The following is a 15,372-nucleotide window of genomic DNA, read 5'->3' on the forward strand; positions in this document are numbered from 1 at the left end:
TTGATACATTGCATATTGTTGTCTTGTAGTAGTTATTCAGAGAATAAGATGCAGACATGATATCTTATCTAAAACAATATTAGTACACAAAATCTAGGATACTCTTCTGGCCAGCGACTTGAAGTGACTGTTCTGAAGCGATGCAAATAACGTATGTTAGAACAAAAACAGAGTAAATAAGAGCTACGAAGCAGAAGCACTTCACACACTTTCTTGTCTAGTCCTTTTGTCACCTGAACCACCAAGCCTTACAAAGTACTTCCTTTACCCCTTCCACCCAATGCTCTGCTTTATTACCTCCAAATATATCTGTGTGCCTATAATTGGAACTTGATCTGTCTCCACAATTACAAGTGCATCTCTTTGCTTAATCTTATCTTTTTATTTTATTTTTGAGGAACACAAAATAGTGATAGAAATAAATCATTAGAAATTATACAATATTTCACTAAAAAAAGTAGCAGGAATTCAACAATGGTTGCTGTATTACATGATGCTATCTTTAAATTACTTGTTGGGACTACCAGATATGAACATGTAGGATTCACATAAAGAAAAACAAAAAAGAAAAGCAAAACAAAACAAAGGAGTTATAAGAAATTTAAAAGAGAAAAAAAATCAGAATAAAAAAGTTAAGCATTAACTTCTCCTTGCAAAATACCAGCAGAAATCAATAATAAAATTTATCCAAACTATTCTGCATCTATATATATATATAATTTTTTTCCTCCTTTTTTCATTTGTCCTTTTCCTCATCCCAGTTTTTCCTTCTTGTTGGACAATTCCTTTCCCTTTCACAGCATGCACTGTACCTTTTAGATTTTTATTACTATTTGGGATTCTCACACTAGTGAGATAATACGTGTTTGCACATGTGGATCTGATTTATTTTGCCTATCAATATAGTCTCTAGCTGCATCCATTTATCTACAAAAGCCTCACATTCATCTCTGTATAGCTAAATACTATTGCATTGTATAAAAATACCATACAATTTTTATCCATTACTCAGTTGATGGGCATTTGGGTTGCTTCCAAGATTTAGCTATGACAAATTGTGCTAATATAAACATGGGTGCCTATATATCACTGTAGTATGATGACTTCAGTTCTTTTGGAAAAATACCTGTCAGGAGAGCAGCTGGCTTGAATGGGACCTCCAATCCCAGCTTTTTGAAGAATCTCTATGCTGATTTCCATTATGGTTTTCTCATCCTGCACTCACACCAACAGTATTGAAGGGCTCCTTTTTCCCCACAGCCTCTCCAGCATTTGTTATTGGTTGACTGCTTGATGGTAGCCTTTTTTTTCTGGTGCAAAATGGTATCTTAGCACTGTTTTAATTTGCATCTTATGAATGACCAATGATGTTGAAAAATTTTCATATGTTTATTTGCCATTTGTATCTCTTCATTTGTGAGGTGTATATTCTTCTCAGATATCCAGTTTTGGATTCAGTCTTTGAATTTCAGAGGTCTGATACGTTCTAGATGGGAGCCCTTTGTCTGATGGACAGTCTACTATAATGGTCTCCCACTTCGTGGGTTTTATTTTTCCTGTTAGTGATTCCATTTGACCTGCAGAAACTTTTCAAAAATATGATATCCCAATTGTTGACTCTTTGAAGTATTTCCTGTTCAGCTTGATTTTTTTCAAGAACTCATCTACACCTACATCCTTAAGATTTCTATCTACTTTCTCTTCCAGAAGATTTAGTACTTCAGTTTTAATATTTAAATCTTTTATTCATTTCATTGTTTTGTGCATGATGATAGGCATGAGTCTATTTTAAGCCTTCAGCATGTGGAAAGCCAGTATTTCTAGTGCAATTTACTAAAGAGGCTATCTTTCTTCCAATGAGCCTGTTTGGCCCCTTTGTCAAAGAAAACATGGCTAAATATGCTTGTAGTTGTACATACATCTTCTAATCTGCTCTACTAATCCTAAGGTCTGTTTTTTTACTAGTACCATACTGATTTTATTTCAAATCAGGGATTGTGATTCCCTCTGCCTTTCCTTTGTTGCTCAGGATTGATTTTGCTATTTTAGGTCTCTCCTGGTTCCAGATGAATTTTTAGGAATACTAATGGTATTTTAATTGAGATTACATTGACTCTGTATAACCATTTTGGGAGTATGACCATTTTCACAATGTTGGTTCTTACTATCCTGGAGCAAGGACTATCTTTCCATTTTCTGAAATTCTCTTTCATCTGTTTCTTCAGAGCACTATAATTTTCACTGTATAAATCTTTTACTTTCCATGTGATATTGAACCCTAAGTATTTCTTTTTTGGGAGCGTTATTGTGAAAGAAGTGGTTTCTATAATTTCTCTCTCAGTGTGCTCATTGTGTATAGAAATGTTATTTTTTTCTTTTATTTGGTACTGGGTCTCATTACACAGCTCAGCCTCATAGTAATCCTTCTATTTCAGCCTCTCCAGCCTTGGGATTACAGACATGCACCACCATGCCCAGTCTTTGTGGCTGGCTCAGCACTTATGGGACCGGGCCAGCATGACATGTGTTACTGCAATTGAACTCAGGTCCTTGCCCTTGCCTAGGCAGGTGCTTTTACCGCTGAATAATTCCATGGTCCCAACGTTATTTATTTTTGAGTGTTAACTTTGTGTCCTGCTATGCTACTGAATTTGGTTATTAAATCTATAAGTTGTTTAGTGGAGTTTTTGAAATCATACGTACACTATCATGTCATCTACAAACGATAATTTTACTTCTGTCTGTCTAATCATTATTCGTTTCATTTCTTTCTATTGTGCAATTGCTCTGGTTAATGACTCCAGGAGTATATTGAACAGGAATGGTGACAGTTTACATGCTTGTCTTCTTCCTGATTTTAAAGTGAAGGATTTCAATTTTTGTCCATTAAGTATAATGTTGGCTGTTGATTTGTCATACATAGATGGCTTTTATCAAGTTGAGATAAAGACCATCTCTTCAGGTTATCTGTAGTATTTTCTTCATGAATGAGATGAAGATTTTCTGCATCTATTGAGATGACCATGTGATTTTTATTTTTGTCTCTGTTGATGTGGTACATTACATTTATGGTTTTATGCATATTAAACTATCCTTGCATTTCTGGGATGGATCCCACTTTGTCATGCTATATAATCTTCTTGATGATTTGCTGCAATTCTGCTTGCTGGTATTTTATTAATGATTTTTGCATCTACATTCATTAGGGAGAATGGCCTGTAGTTCTGTTTTTGTGTTGGGTCCTTATCTGGTTTTGTTATCAGACCAAACTTGACTCCTTGAATGTGTTTGGGCAAATTGCTTTCCTTTCGATTTCACTGAAGAGTTTGAGAAGAGTTGGCATTAGGTACTCCCCAAATTTCTTACAGAATTTAGCTGTAAATCCACCAGGATGTGGGCTTTTATTTGTGGGCAGGTTGTTTTTCTTATTACATTTTCAATTTCAGTGGCTGATATTGGGCTATTGTGAATTTTTATATCATCTTGATTTAGCTTTTGTAATTTCCTGTGTGACCCACTGATTGTTCAGGAGGCTATTATTTAGTTTCCCTGTGTTTATATATGTTTTGCTGTTTCTTTTGTCAATAGTTTCCAATTTCATTGTGCCATGGTCAGATAATATGTATGGGATCATTTTGATTCTTTTGCGTTTACTTAAGCATGTTCTATGTACTAGCACATATGGAGAATGTCCCACGTGCAGCTGAGAGAAATGTGTATTCTGACTCTGTAGAGGGGAATACTTTGCAAAACTTTGCTAAGTCCATTTCTTCACAAGTTCTGTTTAGTTGTTATTTCTTTGCTCATTTTTTGCCTGGTTGATATATTTCTTTTTGTCAATGGATGTTAAATTCCTCCAGTACAGTTATGTTATTACTCATTTGATTTTTTATGTCTGTTAAAATTTGTCTTATATGTATCATTGGGTGTTCCTAAGATAATAATTATTATCTTATCCTCTTGTAGTTTTCCCGTAACAAAGGTGTAGTTACCTTTGTCTCTTTTAATCACATTTGGTTTGAAGTTGACTGTGTTAGCAACCAGAATAGCTACTCTTGCTTTTTTCTGTGTTCCTAGCACATGGTATATTGTTTTCCATCCTTTGACATTCAGTCTATTAACTTCTTTTTTAGTTAAATATGTTTCTTGCATGCAGCACATTGTTAGATTTGGTTTCTTTTTTATTTTTATTTTTAATTTTCTTTTAATTTTTACTTTTATTTTTGGCAGAACTGGGGATTGAACTCAGGCCCTTACGCTCGCCAGGGAAGCACTTATTCCACTGAGTCATCTCCCCAGTCCCTTTTTTTTTTTTTGGATTTGGTTTCTTGATCCACTCTGCCAGTCTACTTCTTTTGATTGGTGAATTGAGGCCATTTATGTTGATAGAGGTAACTGATATGTATTGGCTTATCTTAGTCCTGTAGTTTTCCTAATGTGTGGTCCCTACTTTTCTCCTTTTCTTAATTGCCTGCTCTACTTGATTGTTTTCTTCTGCTGTCATTGAAATTGTTGCCATCTTTGTCTCTTTCTAAAATATCTGTAGGTACTCTTTGTAGTTTTGCTGTGGTTGTCAGGAATTTCTTCAGTTTTTGTTCCTCATGGAAGTATCAAATCTCTTCATTAAATTTGATACATAGTTTTGCAGGATGCATCAAGTTGAAAGTTGTTTTCTTTCAGGAACTCAAATCTCACTCCAAGCTCTTCTTGGTTTGATGATTTGTGTTGAGAAATCTGAAATCCGCTGTGATTCTATTGGGATTTCTATTATAGCTGGTCTGTTTCTTTTATCTAACAGCTTTTAATGTTCTATTGTTTTGTTTGGTTTCTGGGATTTTTAATATTATGTGCCTGCATGAAAATTTATTTTGATTATGGGTAGTTGGAGGTCTATGTGTTCAGTTATTGTATATCAGATTTTGTTCCTCTGCATAGGTAATTTTCTGCTACTGTTTCTGCACCCACTCTTTTCATATCTTTTGTAATATCTCCAGATGTTTCATTGATACCTATCAGTCTTATATTATTTTTCTTTGAATCATCTTGCAGCTGTTGTATTGTTATTTCTTGGTTTCTCATTTTTTAATAGTTGTTTCCTTTAATGTTCACTAGCTGCAATACTATCTTCAAAGTTTGAAATTTTATCTTCTGTTTAATTCAAGCAGTTTTTCCAGCTTTCAGTGTAATTCTTAATGTTGTGGATATCAGTTTGAACCTGTTCATGCATTCTAGTTCTTTCCTGTATTTTTTGTTCAATGTTTCCATCATTTTCCTATTCCCTTCTACTTTTTTATCTGTGTTTTCCTTAGATGTATTGAGCAATTCTTTCAAGATTGTTGTCATTTCCTTTTTTCCTGAGAGATTATTCCTAATCTGATTTTCCTCCATATCCTGATGGAGTTGTTTCTTTATTTCAGTTGCTATCATCTCAGACATTTCAGGTGTGTGACTTCCAAGTTCTTCTATGACCTTTTCTCCTGGACTTGTTTTGAGAAGGCTGGAGGTCAGAGATTGCCTTTTGTTCCTTCCTTTTGTCATTTTTTGCAGTGCTGTTAGATGGGTGAGGTGTGGGTCAGAAGACTCTCCGAAGTGTGGGAGGGGTGGACAGGCTCACCAAACTCCTGTTGTGTGGGATTTAGTGTGTTTTCTACCTCATTAGGCAAGGTGCCCTTGATGGTGTACTGGTGCAGGGTAGTGCTCCGCAAAGCTCCTAAAATGTAGCTGTGGTAATCAGGATTCCCTGGTGGTCTTTGGGGAATGTGTAAGAATGGCTGACTCAGCAAATTCCACCAGAAAGGCTGCAGTGGGCAGGGCTAGAGCTGCTGAGTCTCCCCTGAAACCATCTTCAGAGTGGGAGGGGGCAATGCAAGGGTTATTTCGCCAGAATCAGCAAGTTCCTGCGAGGGGTGGGGCTAGCCAGCCAGGTCTCTCTGGCAGTTTTTAGGCCAAGCAGAAGCTGCAGGACTCAGTAAACTCCAGCAGAAAGGCTAGATCTTATCTTTTTAATAAAAGTTTATCCTACCTAGGATGTCATCCATTTTAAAGGTTCAGTTCAGACTCAAGTGGCTAGCCCACCTCTGTCTTTCATTTAATATCTGATAGCATTTATTGTGAATGTTTTTCATGGCTTAGTGAAAGAAAAAAAGGCAGCAACTGATTCTAATGGACTCTATCGCTTTTAGCTATACAGTGTTAAACTACATATCTACTTAATTTCTTCATCTGGATTATTGAAACATAAAGGTAAGTTTTTGAAGGTAAATATGACGATTAAACCATATAATGTTTTAAAAACCTGTAGATGGGGTACCTATCACATGACACACTAAACTAAAACCAATTTTCTTATTGTATAAAACCCATAATACTATTTTTACTATTTTACATATGGTTACTAATCTTTGCATGAGTGCCTTATAGCCAATTTGACCTTAAAATTGGAAAGATTTATAAAATTTTCTGTATTTGAAACCAGAGAATTTGAGAAAAAGTTCCTTTGATTAATATTTAGAAGGGGAATAGAGTAAGTTCCCAATTTTAGTTTAATTTTAAGATTTCCTTTTCACTATGAATACCCTTTCATCAAGTATAACTTAGACACTCAGCTAAGGAGATCATTTAATTAATATATTTATTAAAGAAAAATTTTAAGTACATCATTTTACAGACATTCCTTGAGTCATAGGGATAGCATTTTCACTGCCTATAGTTATGATATCAGCTACAGTTTGGGCAGCAGTTTCCAAGGCTTTGGATAACACTGCACCAGTGTCTAGACAGCCTGGTAAAGTGTGCATAAGCTCTGTCTTCTCAATTCCCCCTATAAGAATATGAGTGTTATTAATGCTATGTGAGTCTGTTTCAGTCTTGATTGCAAAGAGCTCTGACACAGCACCCAAAACCAGGTGGCTTTTGAATTGTGGGATGCCAATATGCAGCCTGAGTTCTATTCCTAAGTTCGACAGAAGTGAGTAGGATTTTTCTTAAGCTTCATAGTTAATGTGCAGTCACTATGGAACTTTTACTACTATTGTCATTTAAAAAAATGGTATAGGGTCTCACTACACAGCTTTGGCTGATAGTGATCCTCCCGTTTTCAGCCTCCCCAGCACTGGGATTACACTCATGTGCTGCTGGGCCCCATCTCCAGGGTCAGCTCAGTGTGCCCAGGGTGTGGGGCTGGCATGGTATGTGGTACAGAGGATCAAACCCCAGTCCTGCATTTGCCTAAGCAGGGACTTAGTCTGATGAGCTATCTTGTTGGCCCTATTATCATGTTTTAAATTCAGTGTACAGTAAATCTTTGTTCCCAGCCTACTTCTTTCTCTGTCATGGACATTTCCCCACATTTTTAGAGCCCAACATGGATTTTACACTATTTTATTTATTTCAATTTTTATTTGTAAAATTTAAGTACCTCTTTGTACTCAACAATGGCTATATTCATAATGAGGAGTTGGTACATATCCTTAACAAATCTTAATTCCCTTTACATCCCCTTCCCCCAAGGATGCATTTTTCTCCTACCATTCCTCTCACTTCTCTCCATGTCTTTTCCCCCCCATATTCCATATCTTTTATTTTGCTCTGTATTTTATTTGGGTTTCTGATATAAGAGAAATCATGTGACATTTAAGTTTGTGAGAATTATCTATATCACTTAATATCATGGTCACAAGGTGTATCCACATTCTTACAAAGAAGTTAAGTTTATCTTTTAGGGCAGAGTAGTACTCCATTGTGTATAGATGTATTTTCTTTACCTATTCATCTATTGATGCACATGTAGGCTCCTTCTAAGATTTAATTATTATGAATTGTGCTGCTATAAATATGGGCCTTTATTTATTATTATAATCTGATGATTTCAAATGCCTTTGGAAAGATACCTTGGAGGAGATTAGCAGGGTGGAATGGAATTTCTTTGTTTACTGTTTTAAGAAATTTCCCTATTGATTTTCAAAGTGATTGCACTAGATAACATTCCCCCCAATGGTTAAGAAGTGTTCCTTTTTCTTCACAGCTTCACCAGTATTTGTTGTTATATGGTTTCTTGATGTTATCTACTTGGAGAGAGATGTGATCTTAGTGTTGCTGTAATTTGCATTTCTCTAATGGTCAGTGTTGATCATTTTTCCCCTATATTTTTGGCTACATGTTTTTTCTGAGCATGAGCATTTATTTATTTCAGTGGCTTTTGTGGTTGTGACTTTTATTTAGGGGGAGTCCAATATTTTGAATTCTTTGTATATTCTAGATACCAATCCTCTCTCTGAAGACTAGCTGGCAATTTTCCCTCCTTCCTGTAGGCTGCCTCTTCCCTCTGTTAGTTATTTCCTTTGTCATGCAGAAGCTTTTTAATTTGACGTGGCCATTTCCTCACATTTTGCATAAGCTCTGAAGGTGAGTTTTGGGCTTGTTGTCTTGGTTACACCAGTGTGTGGAGCGTGCTGCAGACATCACTCCAGAGTGTGTTACTTGTTTTCTCTGTTCATGAGTAGGAATGGTCCAGTAAGTGAGACACTGACCTCACATCTGCATTTTTAACCAAACTATGCTTTAAATGCTTGGCAAAATACTTACTAGAGCGTGATATTTCCCTAAATGAAAAAAACCTGTGATAACCATAATCTTTCAAAATAATTAGTTTCTAAAAATACCATGAGTCAATAATTTAGAATGTGAAAGGCAATAATATTTTTAAGTCTACCAGGATGAGAAAAAAGAGATAATATGTAAATTGCCTGCCTAACTCTCCCTTCTGTTTTTCTTTTTATAATTACTCTGCAATGAGGTATTATATGGTTTGAAGAGAACAATATTAAGTTTGATAAAGGTGAAGTGATACATTTATGGCTTTGAATCATATTCCTGACAAATTTGGTATTTTACTTCAATTCGCTGATAATAGGCTCAATTCTCTGTTACATCATAATTACTAAGAATCTTGAAACCGTCTTAGTATTCTTTTGTTAATTAGTTATACATCATTATTGAGAGTATTATGTTTGAAAGCCACCACAGGCTCTCCATATGCCAGATACAATATCAAAATTAGTTACTTTTTCTCATATGTATTACACCTGAATCTCAAGAGAGTTAGGGATTTTGTGTCTCCCTGGATCAGTAAAAAGAGGATTTCTCACTTGATTAGAAAACTTTTTAAATAACCTTTGGGCATTGGGCAGTGAACCTGACATAGTGATTTTATTTAAAACTATTCTCTCATATAGACATTCAACTATAAATGTGTTACCAAACTCTTGTAGCCTCTTTATTCAGTCAGTCAGTGTGTAGCTTAAATCTTGGCTGCATTTGGAAGCTCCCATGCCTAGTTTTCTTATATATTTTTCATAATATATCCAAAGTACCTATCATACTCCAAAATATATTCAATCTTGGGACCAAGATCCAATCTTGCTAGTTTCCCCCAACATCAGCATGCATTGCAGCATTTCCTACAGAATGAGTGTCCAATGAGTGTTTATCAAAATACATAGACATTATTATTATTAATTATTATTATTTTATTTGTGATACCGGAGATTGAATTTAGGGTTTTTGCACTGAGCTACACCTTGAGCCATTTTCATTTTTGAAAAAATTTTGAGATAGGCTCTTACCAAATTATTAAGTTGTCCAAGTTGGTTTGAACTGGCATTTTTGTTGGTTTCTGCTTCAGGCTCCCAGAATGCTCTGATTAAAAGTGTGTTTCACCTCAACTTTTTATACTATAAATTGTTGCTCAGGGATGTTAAATTTTGCAGATTATGTTTCTGAAAATCTTCTTGGTTCCATCTATACCAACAGAATACTGCTTACTCTGCAGATTTTATTTCATGTTCCAAAATTGACACTGTGATCACTTCTAGAGAGTGAATGGACAGTTCAGGCTAGCAGTGTCCTCTCTGCTGGATTTTATAGGGAGCAGTCATGTGGCACTATGGTATTGTGCCCTCCTTGCTCTTCTGGAATGTATACTGTACTCTCCTATGTACTCTGCATTCTCACATTGACCTTGTTCTCATTACTGACAGATACAGAAGTTCTATATTTGTTGTTAGATTAACTCTATTTTTGAAAATAAACATTTTCATGGGTGAGATATTTACAACATATATAGGTTCCTGGATTCTAATATGAAAACATGGATGTGAACTAAATTTGTAAGTCCAGGTTAATAAGAGATGACTGTAGAAGGAAGACAAAATAGAACTCCTAAACAAAGTATAACACTTCAATCTTTAATTTAGTTGTATTTATACACAAACACATAAATACACATATATTAATAACATCATAATTCATTTCAAATGTTGAATCTCTAATTTTATCAAGCAAGATAGGATGTTAACAAATAAAAGTATATCTTATTTATGAAGATAAGAATTCTAAGGCTTGATTTTTTTGTTTTCTCCTTCTTTATTCACATTGTGGACTAAATGGTCTGATGTGATTGAATATATTCACCTGATATGTAGAATGTAACTGAAGCATAAATGTATTGTCTAATTAGTCACAAGCTGACATAAAATCGATTTGTGAAATATTGAGACCTTTGAATCTTGTCACAACATTGAGAAGCTTCTTACCAGTTGGTTTTTGTGGCAGTATGTTTAAGCTAAGTAACTAAGGAATAAAAATTTCAAGCACATGAATTAAATGATGTGTCTTCTCTGCCTTTTTGTGGGGTGGAAAAACTGTTGACAATTTATTCATCAGTGATTATTTTCTGGAGTTAATTTTTATGGTCATCAACTAGCAAAGTTTGGGTTTTACAGAAAAACTAACCTGGAGTTAGGTCTTAGCTTTTACATTTAACACTGTAAATTTGGGTTTACACCAAATATCTCAGAGTCTTATACCTTATCAACACAGATTTTGAATACTATTAATAATTTATTTCATTTTAGAGATGATTGTGATTATTATATGTGACCCACTCAATAGGTATTTGACATATGATAGAAACAAAATCATGACATTTCTCTCAGGAAGTCTTTAAGATGTTTGAAATATGTACTCATATACCTGAAATACAATATTTAGAAAATCATGCAGGACAATGTAAATGAATCTTTTTTTTTCTTTTTGTGGAACCAGGGATTCAACTCAGGACCTTGGACTCAACAGCCAAGCATTTATTCCACTGAGCTATCTTCCTGTCCCCATGAATCTTAAAACATGACCTTTAAGCTCTTACCAACTATAATTTTCTATGAAATGCTAAGCAGTAGTTAAATAGGATTTCAGGAAATAGTTCAGTGATTGAATGCATGGATCAGTTTGAGAAGTTTTCCTGGAGGGAAAGTCTTTAAAATAAGTCAGTATTTATGTAGCTGGGGAAATTAGAGGTGATTTCAGACAGAACAATATGGGCAAAGATACCCATGTGGAAGTAAACCAGAGATATGTACTAAGCATTCTAAGGAACTGCCTACAGAAATACAGAGAGCAAAAGGGAGCTGTGAAAAACACAGTGACAAATGATCTAGAACAGGCTTACAGGGAGCACTGAAGAGTTTATTGTAGTGTCTTAAGCATCATGAAGTTAAGTTTATTTTCTTTTTGAAAAGATGAAGATGGTGATGCAAATAGTATTTAACAAGAACCAAGAGATTGGAGAGCCAAGGTTGTCCTAAAAAAGATGCTGGAAAAAAAAGTAATGATGGAGTGGTTGGAGAAACATTGGGAGAATGAAGATGAAGTGCTTGACTTTGCTCACAGCGATTTGGAAAATGAGGAACGTCTAAGTGAAAGTAGCAAGTAAGAAAGATCAGAGATGCGGATTTCAGTGTTAATACTTCAGAGCTAAATGTTGCTTTAAAGACAGCCACTCATCACTGAGAGAAAAGTAGAGTTCCCAAGAAGCTAAGAAGTTCGCATAGGAATTGGTTTCAGAAGTCCTCCTTGATACCCTGCCTGGTTCTATTTTCATGAAAATGACATTGTAGTAGTAAAAATGAATGAGCTTGAAAGAAAAATCATAGAGAGAAGAAGGCAGGAGACTTGAGTATGTGCAATGAATATGTTTAGCAAGAGGAAAGAAGTGAGTCAGTACAGACCATTGAAGTGATGGATGGCCACAGGCTGAAGTGAAGATGCATATTTATATTTCATAGATCCTGCAGGAAGAAAACACTCATAGAAGGAGTTGTGCTCACCTGGTTAGAGCTGAGGAAGAAGATGACAAGTAGAAGCCATTGAATTTGCAAATGACGAGTAGACAGGAAAGTCAAATAGTGAGGATAGGGCTGGGGAGATAGATCAGTAGAATAAGTGCTTCCCTGGCAAGCACAAGGGCCTGAGTTCAATCCCAGGTTCCCAAAAAAAAATAGTGAGGATAGACAATGATTATCAGAGGTTTTGAGAGACCACACACACACACACACACACACACACACACACACACACACAGAAGTAGTTTTCTTAAAGAATTTGAAAACTGGACATCATACTAATATTCATTAACTTATTCTAGGAAAATAATCTCAGACAAATTTGAGGACAGAGTAAAAGGAACTCAACTGGTGAAAAAAATCACACAGTAAATGTGGAAAGCCATGGGAATAGCTCTACTCAAGGCTGGAAAGGAAAAGCTTGCAAAGCCTCACTCCAGCAAGTCAAAGAGTCATTTACCCAAGGCAGAAGGGAGGCACAGAGTAGGCATAGTTATGAAACTACAAGTGCTAAGCTGGTAGGTGAAAGTGGATGGTTGCATGAAGTGTATCTTTTTATTGGCTTCTTGGTTTGTTTTGAGTGGAGTAAAAGTCAAACAAAAAGTGAGGCTATAAGCAGAAGTGATGTGTTGCTACCTCAGAAAGAACAGAATGTTTTAGAAGGTTCTGGATGGAGAAAAGACCAAAGAGGTTAATTAAGTTAGTATATTAATTAGCAATGTGTTTGGGACAGAAATGACAGAATGACTGACAGTGCTCTCAGTGTCTAAAGACACTGGGATGCCTCAGTTACAGAACTGCAGAGTCAGGCAATTCTGGTCACACCTGGTACCAGATCAGCTTCTCTGTGTTTCTCCTGGCTTCTGTCACAGGGCAAGCTGCCATATCTTCATAGATTCATGGCAAACTTCAGAGATAGAGACAATGGGAAAGGAACCTTTCTCCATGATACTGTTTTCTATTAAATTTTTTTCAAGTTACACCATCTTGCTTCTAAGCAGGTTTATCCTTCTAACTCAGTTACTCAGAGCAGGGTTGTGGACTTCAATACACAAGATTCAAGGTATTTCTATCTAATACAGTATTCAGATGTCATGGTAATGGTCTGAGACAATTTATGAGTAGGCAAAAACTGAGTCTGTGTGTCATCAGACCACAGCAATAGGTCAATTATAAATGACTGGAATCTGCTGCCCTTGTGCCCAAAGACTATTTTCAGAGATAGTGGAGAAAAGTAAGTTCATCTGCAGGTCAGAAGTAATAAGCACACTGTACATCTGTTAAGTGTATTTGTAATGAAAACAAAATGTCTTGGTGATTCATACCGACTAAGGACTGGTATGGCAGTTTCTGTCATGGTTGTAATTTCCTTGGAACAAGTTATAGTGCCTGATAAGAAGACATCCCAAGAACATATGTTTACAGTGAATCAGAACACCTGTTCCAAAATAAGAAGTGGAACTGACTTAGCTGATCACAGTTTACAGAGTGTGGATGGCCAAGACGGAGTAAAGTAAAGCATGACATTGGCATGGACTAAAGTTGAAGTTGGGAAGAAGTGAGAGTAAGTGGGTAAGTGGAGCTTCAGGAAGACCACGTGGAGCAAGTCTGCATGTGGATGTAGGACTACACACACATCTCTTGCTGCAGCCTCTCCCATGAATGATCTAAAACCTAAGAAATGCAATGGAGAAAAACCTGAGAGGGAAGAGTAAAGAAAAGAATTCACATGGCTGGAGAAGAAACAGTTGGAATCTTTAGATTACCTTCCAAAGCAACATAGAATCACTAATTTGCCAGACTTCAACTTTGTACCATTCCAGGCACACTTGATCCCATTTTTCTTTGAAGGTCTCAGCATTTCTTCCTGATCAGGTGGTCCTGGCAAAGGCTCATGATTGCCATGAGAAGTCTCACTACTGTCTTAATAAAACATTGCTATCCTTCACTGAGTTTTTAGATCTAGTTCATTTCATATGCTTAGATGCCAGTAATTGAAAGAGGGTGATGCAGGGACCAAGGTTCAATCCTTGGTGTGCTGTGCTGGCCCTGCCCCTGGGGCATGCTGAGAGGGCAACTGAGACTGGACTTGGTGGTGCACATGTGTAAGGCCAGTGCTTGGGAGGCTGAAAACAGGAGGATCACTGTGAGTTTGATCCATGTAGTGAGACCCTGTAGACCTTGTACTAAATGCATAAAAAATTAAAAAAGTAAAATTAAAGAGGGTGAAGATGGACAGGGAAATACCCCATTGGAAAAGGATACAGAAGACTATATATTTGGTAAATATTACCAAGTCTTCAGAGAAAGCTAGAACTACTTGGTGTCTTAGAAATACAAGGGATAAAAGAGAATAACAATAAATTTTAAAAGAATATTAAGATCACATTACAATGTGATCTTAAACTTATAACTCTAGATAAGATATAAAGTCATAGTTCTCCCTTAAAAGATCAGGTGCTACCCAAGTGTAACCTACAGTGGGTTCAGTAGGTCTGTGAAATACACTATTGATACTAAACAGACGGCTGAGAGGAGACAGTTGACATTTGACAGCTAAGTCTTATTGTCCAGTGACTGCATAATAAAAAAAAGTTTTGTAGGAAGCATCAGCTGAGATTCCTGAAGTGGTCCAATTCCTAAGCAATGCTGAAACCAAAGCAACCATTAATTCCAGAAGGAATTACAGGGATCAGTGACATCATTAGAATGTTGTGCTAAAGTTTAATGATATCCCAGTCTAAATGGCCAACAACATACTCTTTTTATTTTATTTTATTTTTTATTTTTTTGAGGAACCAGGGATTGAACTCAGGCCCTTGCGCTTGCCAGGGAAGCGCTTATTCCACTGAGCTATCTCCCAGGCCCCTTTATTTTACTTTTTAAAGAGAATAAAAGTAGTTAAAAACCTATTAGAAACAATACAGAATTTTACTGAACTAAAGGATATAAATTAAACAATGATTGTTATATTGAACAGTGTCTTCATATTAGTTGTTCAGGGTATCAGAGGTAAGCCTGCAAAACAGGCAACATCATACTAACAGACAAAACTGAAAACCTTCACTTTAAAATCAAGAACAGGTCAAAGATGTTCAATGTGACCACTCCTTTTCTTTTTTTTTTCTTTTTTTATTTTTCATTAAAATTGATTTTAATGAATTAATTTTTTTAGCTTATTCACTTTTTTTTT

Source organism: Octodon degus, unplaced genomic scaffold, assembly GCF_000260255.1.
Source record: "Octodon degus isolate 3935 unplaced genomic scaffold, OctDeg1.0 scaffold00133, whole genome shotgun sequence".
Lineage (NCBI taxonomy): Eukaryota > Metazoa > Chordata > Mammalia > Rodentia > Octodontidae > Octodon > Octodon degus.